The 10,342-nt window shown below is 46.6% G+C and overlaps 1 protein-coding gene across 1 annotated transcript in view; it reads left to right on the top strand.

Moving 5' to 3' along the window:
* Positions 1 to 5,522: 5,522 nt before the first annotated feature.
* Positions 5,523 to 10,342, top strand: part of LOC101689706 (placenta-specific gene 8 protein) — a 21,281-nt gene continuing 16,461 nt past the window's right edge. Inside the window, exon 1 of the mRNA XM_004777337.3 lies at positions 5,523 to 5,683. The gene's annotated coding sequence lies outside the window, so the exon portion shown is untranslated. The remainder of the gene's footprint in view (positions 5,684 to 10,342) is intronic.

The raw sequence follows: 10,342 nt of genomic DNA, 5'->3' as shown, positions 1-10,342 counted from the left end.
CCGGCTCCATCCTGCCCGGCGGCCCCGGTTCCTCTGCGCGGCCTTTCGGGAGGGTCTGCAGGGGCCCGACTCCGCACTCCCAGAGGGAGCCAAGCGTGCCGGGCTGCGCCCTCGGGTTGTTGAAGGAAAACCACAGGCCCAAGGTAGAGTCACCAGACTGAGGCTAAATACTCGAACTACAGGTCCCAAGCCCCCCCGAAATGTCATCTTACCTGCTCAGTGAGGCATCTTCTCAATGAGGCAATCCGTGGGACGTGCCCTCTGGATCCCACAGAGGAAGATGAGGTCACCCATGTGATAAAACTCCTGTTTCTTCCGCCCTTCGCCCTTCCAGTGGCCCTAACCAAACAGCTGAGGGACAGCACCCTTGAAATAACTCTGTCTTTTGTCTTCCTAATAACGTCTTTGCCCCAGGAAGTTAATAAAACTGTCCTTTTTTTACCACTCCTCGAGCATCTCTCTACTTAGGAGGTGTGGTGCTGCCTGATTCCTGAATTTGTTAATAAAGGCGATTCGATTTTCAAATTTCCTCAGCCTAATTGTGGTTTTCAGCAGGGTCCCCCAGGGGTAGAGAGACAGGTGAGGACCCAGTCACCGCAGCAATCGGATTTGCAGTGACAGCTCGTGCCGGGGACCCTGGGCCAAGCCTGGGGGACAGGAAAGGTCACGAAGCAAATCCGTAGGAGCAGTCTATTCAGAAAACGTTTAGAGTCGTTTTCAGTAGATTTTGACTGAGCTATCTTCTTACTGTTTTTATCGTGTTTTTTCTATGTATATCATACATTTCAACTTTGGCCTTTATTAATTCTAGTTTCCTCACTTATTTTTCTAAATGTTTAAGATCAGCATTTTGTTCCTTTAATTTTTGGTTTTACTTTTAAATCGCTAAGGCATTCTGGAAGTCTGAGTGCTCCTCTTAGTATTGCGTTCAGTAGAAAGTGGTTTGCTTTTTCATTGGTTTCTGGAAGGAATGGATTCCCTTTTATTTTCTCTTTGATCTAAGACTTACCTAAGAGTTCATCCCTTCACTTCTAACTATTCAGAGTTTTTATATCTTCATTATGTGCCTATCATTTTTCTTTTCTTTTTTCTTTTTTTATTGTTTTAAAAGATTTTATTTATTTATGACAGAGAGAGATAGCAAGAGAAGGAACACAAGCAGGGGGAGCTGGAGAGGGAGAAGCAGCCTCCCCTCTGAGCAGGAAGCCCATTCCAGGGCTTGACCCCAGGACCCTGGGATCATGACCTGAGCCAAAGGCAGACATTTAACAACTGAGGCCCCCAGACACCCTCCTGTGCACCTCCCCTCATGCAACCCTCAGCTTCTTCCCTAGAGTAAGAGTCTCTCGTGGTTTGCTTCCCTCTCCGATTTCCTCTTGTCTCATTTTTCCCTCCCTTCCCCTGTGCTCCTCTCTTTTGCTCAGAAGAGGCCCTGGACAGCACAGACTTTGAAATCAGGCCCTTGGCTCAAATCCTAACTCTGTCTTTCTTTGTAACTTTGGGCTAGTTCCTTAATCTGCCTCAGTTTTCCCACTTACCTCATTCTTGCGACAATCACAAGTATCTACACACACACATAAGTTAGGACAGGGGCACCTGGCTGACTCAGTCTGCAGAGCATGCGCCCCTTGATCTCAGGAGCTGAGAGTTCAAGCCCCGCATTGAATGTGGAGCCTATTAAAAAAAAATTAGAACAGTACTCATGATACAGTGTGCAAATATGGGTGTAAAGATTGTCATTTCCTCTTGCCCCAGGACCTGAGAGGACAAGCCCGGAGCTGTTGGCTGCCCAGGACATAGGAAGGCTGAGGAGTGGGGTCCAAGAGGAGAGTCAAGGGGAGGACAGGCCCAGGCCCTTCACAGCCTCGAGCCCTAGAACAAGTTGGTCCCAGAGCTGGTCGCACCCAGGATTTTTCAGACATCAGGCAATAAGCCCCATTTTGTTTAATATTCTGTGACTGAGTCAGAAACGTGGGAGCCGTCTCGATTCTCCCTCACTGCTCACGTGCTATGTGGCAAGTCCGCACATTCTCCTTCCTCAGTTTCTTCTCGCTATGACACCTTTTCTGGACTTCCCTAACTCAGGGTTGAAGAAAGAAAATCACTATTTGCGAATACCTGTTATGAACTTACAGACTGTGAGGACATGTTGTCTTTCTCTCTCTTTTTTTAAAGATTTTATTTATTTATTTATTTATTTGAGAGAGGGAGACAGCATGAGTGGGGGGGAGGGGCAGAGGGAGAGGGAGAAGCAGACTCCTCGCTGAGCAGGGAGCCCGACGTGGGGCTTGATCCCAGGACCCCGGGATCCTGCTCCAAGTTGAAGGCAGATGCCCAACAGACTGAGCCACCCAAGCGCTCCCATGGTCACTCTCTAATCTGGACAAGAACTGGGAGGATCCGGAAGCCTAGAGACAGTGACTGACTAGTCCAACGCTGCCCAGTGAGCCACTGGGGATTCCAGGTCCAGAGGCCTCACTTAGCATCCTCTGCCATACTGTTCTGATGAGCATTTGCTGAACAGCTGCCCGAGGAGCAGGACTGTAGAACCCACTCCAGGCAGCACCTCACATGGCACAGGCCAGGGGCTACTTAGTCCTTCTTAAAAATGGCAATGACCCTCACACACTTTGCTCGCATCACGAGTCGCACACCCTGGTCCTGTTTCTCAGGGAGTGGGTCATCAATCGCTGCATCTCCCCATCCTCGGCCCCAAAGCTTGCCGAGCCTGTGTGAAGAGAAACAACAGAAGCTAGGTCGTGACCAGTGGCCCCTCCTTTAATCCGTCTTGAAAAGACTAACACGTGGCCCGGTGATTTTCCCAGCACGAAAGCACACACGCGTGAACACACATGCATGCGTACAGTCTGCCCATCTGCTTTAAAATACAGCGTTCCATGGAGGCTTTCCTGAAGAGTCCTGTGAAACTATTTCCAGTCCATGCCTGGGCTCCTCCTACTGAAGGAGAGTGTTCATTTCTTGTCCTGCGGGCACCTGCCTCTCAGTTCCTTAAAATCCACTGGGCTCACGCTGGGGCTTCTGCTGTCTACCGGGATGCTCCCCCACCGTCCCCCACCTCCTGCACCCATCGGCACCTGCTCTGCCTTTGGCTCTGCTTCAGGGAGGCCTTTCTCGCCGCCCCCCGCCCCGTCCAAGGTAAGACCTGCTTTTTACCACGCCCTTAGTCGGAAGCTCAGCCCCTTGACAATTCTGAGACCCTTAGAACAATGTGCAACATTTTGTGCCTGTGTGTGTTTACTTGGGTCTCATTTTGTTTGCAAGGGTTTTTCTTTTGTTCTTCTCCTTTATCAGGATGAAACTGAATCGGCATCATGACCGCAGGCATCATGGTCGCTGCTCTCCTGCCGATAGCGTTTTCCATGGGCCTGACGCATACAACACACTCTGGATAGGTATTTGTTGGATAAACGGTAAAAGGAATGAGAGACCAGGGCATGGTTCCCAGTGGGGAGGCTGCTTCCACCCTCATCCCACAGGACCTGGTATGGCTCTTTTAACCTGCTTGATTGGTATAGATGGACAAAATGGGAAAAATCCCCCAGACCTGGATCTTTCTCCACTTGATAGACGGATTCTCCTGTCCATGGGCGGCTAAGACATTCACCGCAAATTGTCGGGAAATATTTTTGTGTTACCCCACGAGACCCTGAATTTCATGCCCCTGCCTGGCTTGGCCCCAACTGTCGAGTCATGCTGATGACAAAACCCCACCTTCTTCAGAGGGCTCAGCGCCAGCCAGGCAGGTGGGCGGTCCTGCTGCCGATGGGAGGGGACGTAGGGGACAGAAGTGCCGTCTGAGGAAGAGTGGAGATGACAAGGGAACGGGAACATGGCGCTCTATTTACCGCACACCTTTCCAGTATCCACATTCTCTCCCATGTTATCCTGTTGGAGCTCAACAGTCAGCGCAGCTCTGGCTTTTACCACCATTTCATTGTTGAGGAACGTGGGCTTTTGGGTCGGAACGTGGGCTTTTGGGTCGGATAGGCCTGGGCTCAAATTTCACCCTCCCGAACTACCCACTCCTGAGCTTGGGCAAGGCACTTAGGGTTCTTCGTCTCTGGTAGGAGGATAAAGACAATTAGGATTGTTGTGAATATCAAGTGGTAAAGACAAATATTGATATATTCCTTGAAATGAAACAGTTTTGTGCTTGGCAAATACCAAGTCCTTGGTAAGTCACAACATTTTTTATGAAGAGATTTGCCCAAGAGCCACAGGGTCAGTGGCCGAGAACTCGCTGACCTCTCGCTTTGTAAGAGGTTAATGATATTTTCTATACCCGCCATACAGTTTGTCTCACTTCCTAGGCTGTGAGCTCCTCTGGGACGGGGCAGTGGCCCGTGTTTACTGTGGCTACTGCTGAAATAAGGCGACATTTATTATAGCAGCACCTGGGTGGCCTAGTTGGTTATGCGTCCGACTCTTGATGTTGAGTCAGGTCACGATCTCAGCGTCCTCGGATGGAGCCTGCATCATACTCCCCCTCCCCTGCCCTTCCTCCTCTTCCTGTCAAATAAATAAATAAACTGTAAAAAAAAAAAAAAAAAAGGTAGTATTTATTATACCAATAGTGGGTTTTCTACTTACTGGTACATGTGAATGTGAATAGTGTAGGCAAATGTCCCTTGGAGAGAAGTGAGTGCCCAAGAATCCGTTCTCACTTATCGTGTGCCTCCAGGAACAACTCTCTCTGTACACATCTCTAATCTGGGGGAACAGAAAACAGTTTGATGAGTCACTCGAGATTTCTGTTCAAACACCGTGAGAGAAAATACAACTTGCTAGGGTCACACTGATAGGAACGAAGGACATTTCAGCCTCTGCTAAGCTAACACATTCTTAGTTAGCAACCTGGAAGCAGTTAAGGTTTCACATACAGTGTTGTGTATCTATGGGCTTATCCAACCATTCAGTGAGTAAGTCATCCCCTCTTCCGAGCCTCTGCCCAATTCTGGACAGCAATCATTTCCTATAGATTTCTGGTTAAGTCCCTCCTCCGGCCCTCAGTGTCTCTACTCACTATGAAAGTGCTCCCACCGTGGGCTCCTGGACGTCGTCTTGGCCTCGCAGAAGACCCTGCACACTGGCACCAGCAGGCGTCACCGAAATGCCACTGACCGCACCCCGCTCTGCCCCCTGCCCTTCAGCATCCCCTCTTGTCCAGGCCACCCAGCTCCTTAGCTCAGGACCGAAGTCCCAGCTGCCTGGCCAGGGCAGGCACATTTCTGGGCATCATCTCTGTAGCATTTCCTCAGCCCAGCTGCCCAGGGCTTATTCTTAAACACATTTCATGCCCCTTAAGTGCCTTCGGGAGTGAATACATTAGAGAAACCCTAAATAAATACACAAGCCTCCGACCTTCATGAAGCGTGCCACTGCCTAATCATAAATAAATCTCGCTGTCCAAGGGAGCAGTGGCGTCGGGCACATGTCACAGAAAATAAATATAATGAGATAAACTGCAGTGTCCATTTTCTTAAATGGAAGAACACTGGCAGGAGGGACGTTTGGATCCAGCCCCACGCCCTGACTTACCCCACCCCCAACCCCACCCTGGCCGACTGGAGGACTGGAGCCCAAGGCCGCCCGCGGAGCAGTTGCCGTCCTGAGCCTTCTCCTGTCAACCCCGGGCTGCCGCCTTCTCCGCAACCAGTGTGCGGTGAGTGTTCTGCGATACAAAATAACCCTTTCCGTTGTGTGACCTTTTCTCTTTCTTTCAAAAGCAAAACAAACTATTAAAGACATAAACCATAGAACCCTGAAAACCTTACCGTGTAATTAACACAAGTCAGGGCAGAATTGAATAGTAGGTGTTCTTCATTGGTCTCCTCGAATTAAAAACTACCTATATGTCTGCAGCACGCAGTTGTCTTTTGAATTAAATTTGGCAGCAGTGATTGTAAAGAGCCTCGGTGTATCATAGACTGTTAATTTAAAATGTGCTACTGGAGATACAATTTTAAGAGGAAAAAAATGTTCTTAATCATTACAGAAGAAATCATTGTATTACCATTAAGACTGGTGTGTTTAAACAATATTTTAAATTGCTTCTAGAAAGTTTCTTATCTTTTTTTTTATTTTTTTTTAAGATTTTATTTATTTATTTGACAGAGAGAAATCACAAGTAGGCAGAGAGGCAGGCAGAGAGAGAGGGGGAAGCAGGCTCCCTGCTGAGCAGAGAGCCCGATGCGGGACTCGATCCCAGGACCCTGAGATTATGACCTGAGCCGAAGGCAGCGGCTTAACCCACTGAGCCACCCAGGCGCCCAAGTTTCTTATCTTTTAATTGGTTTTGGGAATTGCTATTGGAATTCGTTTTAATAGTAAGGAGGCGCAATTTCTGCTTTCATTTTGAGGTTTATTATTATTGTCAGAATTAAGTCTAACTGCCTCTGTTTTCATATAACAAAAACAAATTATTTGAAATCGTGATGCTCCGGCCACTTGTTACCTTTCCCGATGTGTAACATTGTTATCATCAGCAATAATTAAACTCTTTCTTAGGGGCACCTGGGTAGCTCAGTGGGTTGAAACCTCTGCCTGGGGCTCAGGTCATGATCTCAGGGTCCTGGGACCGAGCCCCACGTTGGGCTCTCTGCTCAGCGGGGAGCCTGCTTCCCCCTCTGTCTCAGCCTGCCTCTCTGCCTACTTGTGATCTCTGTCCATCAAATAGAAAAGTAAAATCTTTAAAAAAAAAAATGAAAATGAAAATGACTCCAAATAATTCTGAACCATAAAATTAACAAAGTTTAAAAAGTATGCAAAAATAAATAGGGCATGGTGAATGGTCAGCCTTAAATAGTTCAGTAAATTGATACTAACTACAAAGTGAGTTGACAATATCCTTATAAAGCTTTATGATATATCTTTTTGACTAAGCATTTTCCATTTTAAGAATCTACCATTGGGGCGCCTGGGTGGCTCAGTGGGTTAAGCATCTGCCTTTGTCTCAGATCATGGTCCCAGGGTCCTTGGATCAAGCCCCACATCGGGCTCTCTGCTCTGCAGGAAGCCTGCTTCTCCCTCTCTCCCTGCTTGTGTTCCCTCTCTCTCTGTCTCTCTCTCTCTGTCAAATAAGTAAATAAAATTTCAAAAAAAAAAAAAAAACCAAAACGCTCCTTCTTAGAAAGAAAGACATTCTCTGCTCTTTTACACCAACTCGAACATCTTAGTAGGGGTCCTAACTAATCAGATGACAGTTCTGAGTTGGAGCCAATGACTGGCTGTCACTTCCCAGACAGACAAATCACAAGAGCAAGGGAGCAGCCGTCTCTACCTGGTAGGGGAAATGGCTTTATTGTCATGTTTCAGAGACTCTTCACTAAAACGTGGTCCTGTGCACGAATTATTTTCTTATGGACTAAACCTAAGGACATACACAACAAATTTCAATGAGGTTAACTTTGTATGGTGAATTTATGAGAGATTTTTTTCTTTTGTTATTTTGTGGCTTTTAGAGTATCTTCACTGAACATATTATTTTGGCTAAACTTTTATAACTGCACGTTTTTGCAGTAAAACTTTAAGTGTCAGGAGAAATTTGAACTGGGGGATGTGTGTTTTATTTTTGTGTAAAAGAGTTAACTCTGCTACTTCAGTTCTCAAATCATCATTTTGGCCAGACTTTCTTTAATACAGTGATTTTTCAAGCCTCACCACACCTTGGATTCACCTGGGAAGCATTAAACATACCTGCCCCAAGGCCACTAACCAGCTCGCCCAGACCAGGGGGTCAGAATCAGAGTGGGGCAAGTGCCACATCTGCAAGGCCAACCCCTCACGCTGTCTGTCTGCAATCCCGTGTTGCATTCTTTGATGTCTACAACACTGACCAGGAAGTTCCTTACTTAAAACTGGACTCCCAGGGTATTTTACTGTCCTTTTTTATTGTCGCAGTGGTGGGTTTTGCTGATACCCACTGCAGATATAAGCATTTTCCAGGTTCTATGGTGCACGTCTTTGGGACTTTGATCATTCCAATGGTCACATGCAACTCATTAGTACATGCAGAAGGTGTACCTCTTAACAAAACACTATCTGCATCTTTTGAATCATCACTGAAATGTCAGGTGTATCCTGTACTGGCCATTTTCCTTTCTCGGTTTCCCTTCTAGTCACTTGCTAAAGCAGGGCCAGAACTGGTTTCTGGGGAAAACAGAGGTTTTCTCACAAATATGTGTTTAGCTTCTCTCCCGTGTTGAGTTAGACTGGCCGTTAGCTCACCCCCATGCTGCGCTAAGGTGCCTTCCATTCAGGTGGGTGGCCTGACGGCATCATTTGATTTTTATAACCATACATTTGGCGTATATGCCTTTCCTTCTACATACCTGTTCCTACACGTAATAAGCAGCCGTCATGGGATTCTGACCTTGGGTTCTCACCAAAGACTTCTAATTCAGCCCATTGCTACCCATTTTTTATTATGCCCTGGCTAGTGGAAATACTACTCATGGAGGGTTGTCCAAGAATATATACCCATGTGTCTCTCTGAACAATCTACATTTTATTTTATTTTATTTTTTAAAAAAGATTTTATTTACTTATTTGACAGAGAAAGAGAGATAGCAAGTAGGTGAAGAGGCAGGTGGGGGGGGAAGCAGGCCCCCCGCTGAGCAGGGAGCCCGATGCGGGGCTCGATCCCGGGACCCTGGGACCATGACCTGAGCCGAAGGCAGAGGCTTTAACCCAGCGAGCCACCAGGCGCCCCAACAATCTACATTTTAAATCTGAATTTTAATCTTGAATCATCCCGATGATTAGAGACATAAGCAGTTGGCTGGGATCATTTTAGCTGTTCATCGATCCCTCTGAGGGATTCTACTCCCCCATTGCACTTTAACAGTATAGTAGGAAATAAATTCTTGGAAGTCACGGTTCTGTTTATTGTGGAGATAAAGGCTTTGACCATCCCATGTCATATACTATATATCATCTCCCTTTTGAGGACTTTGATGAGAAATTTCTCTAGGTCTCAATCTGTTTTTATTTTATACACTTGGTCAGTTTCCCAAATGTTTGTGTTCCCTCTTTGCTTTGCCTGGCAGGAAGCCCAAAACCTCATAGACAGCCCATGTCCAGCACCGTAGAGGAAGCCTAAAGCTTGTGCTACTTTTGCCCCAGACTTTACTTTCCCTGTGACCAATTTCTTCATTTTTCATTTTGTATCTTGTTTTATATGGAGGTTTGTAAGCTGCTCAAATCTTAACAATAAGATGAAAGTATGAATCAGAGTTTCTCAGCATTGACACTGTTGGGGCAAATAATTTATTATTGGCAGGAATAGGGGATTAAACGGAGGATTCAGCTTAATAATATTCAATGTGCCAAGCCTCCGTAGTTTAGGGTAGTTTATCCTAAACCCCAATAATTAGCATTTTCTAGGCTATGTGCAAGTCACGGTTTTAGGGGGACCCAGACAACTAAACCCACTTTCACCCTCAGAAAAACCTGCAAAAAGAAAACAAAATAGAAATCTAAGGGCTCAGTTTGCACATCTCTGAAATTAGTGTAGCAAGGGCTTTCCTGATGACCTTGGGAAAAGGAAGTGGAGATACTGTTATTGGCATTTAGACAAAAGGGGCACAAAGATAGCCAAGTACCTAGTGTAGTTAGTGTCCAGTGTGCTGACCCCCACATCCAGGAGGCTCTCCACCACATCATGAGAGTGTTGAAGAAGTTGAGCAAGAAGACAAGCAAATCCAACATGGCTTCACAGAGGAGGTGGCATTTGAGATGAGATGTTAACAGGTAAGCAGGAAAACAAGGGGCAGGAGCTCCGGGCAGGAACAGGATGGAGGGAATTCCTGCAGACTGGTGAGCACTGCGGCCTGACTTGATACGGGATGGAAAAGGTGATCAAAGGACTGAAAAAAATAAGGTGGGTCCTCTTCTGGGGGATCCTGAGATGATTCAGAAGTGAACAGGCGTTCTTCCCCGAGAGCCGTGTATGCCGGGCAGCAGATAAACAAATTTTAAGGCAGAAGTGGAGCAGAAGCTGAATTCATTATATCACCCGAGAGACGAGTGAGGAGAGGGGACGACGGACCTGCGAGGATCCGATGTGTCCTGTGTTCCCGACCCTCGCCCCGTTAAATGTTTCCGTGAGCAAAACCTTTACTTCTTTGATGAAAATAGGATAAAGGACTCTCTGGTGTCTGCAAAATTCCCGGTTGAGAACATCAAATACGCAAATACTCCGGAGAGAGCTCTGATTTAGGGGTGACCAAGCACAAGCATCATTTTTAACAAAAGGGGAAATGTTTTGGGGCAGCTTTTTGGTTATAGAAATTATTTAGCCTCAATTAGGAAATGCCATAAC

The sequence above is a fragment of the Mustela putorius genome, unplaced genomic scaffold, assembly GCF_011764305.1.
Source record: "Mustela putorius furo isolate JIRA1106 unplaced genomic scaffold, ASM1176430v1.1 tig00000040_pilon_pilon_pilon, whole genome shotgun sequence".
Classification (NCBI taxonomy): domain Eukaryota; kingdom Metazoa; phylum Chordata; class Mammalia; order Carnivora; family Mustelidae; genus Mustela; species Mustela putorius.
The sequence above is the reverse complement of the archived record's forward strand: the minus strand, read 5'-3'. Positions and strand labels throughout refer to the sequence as shown.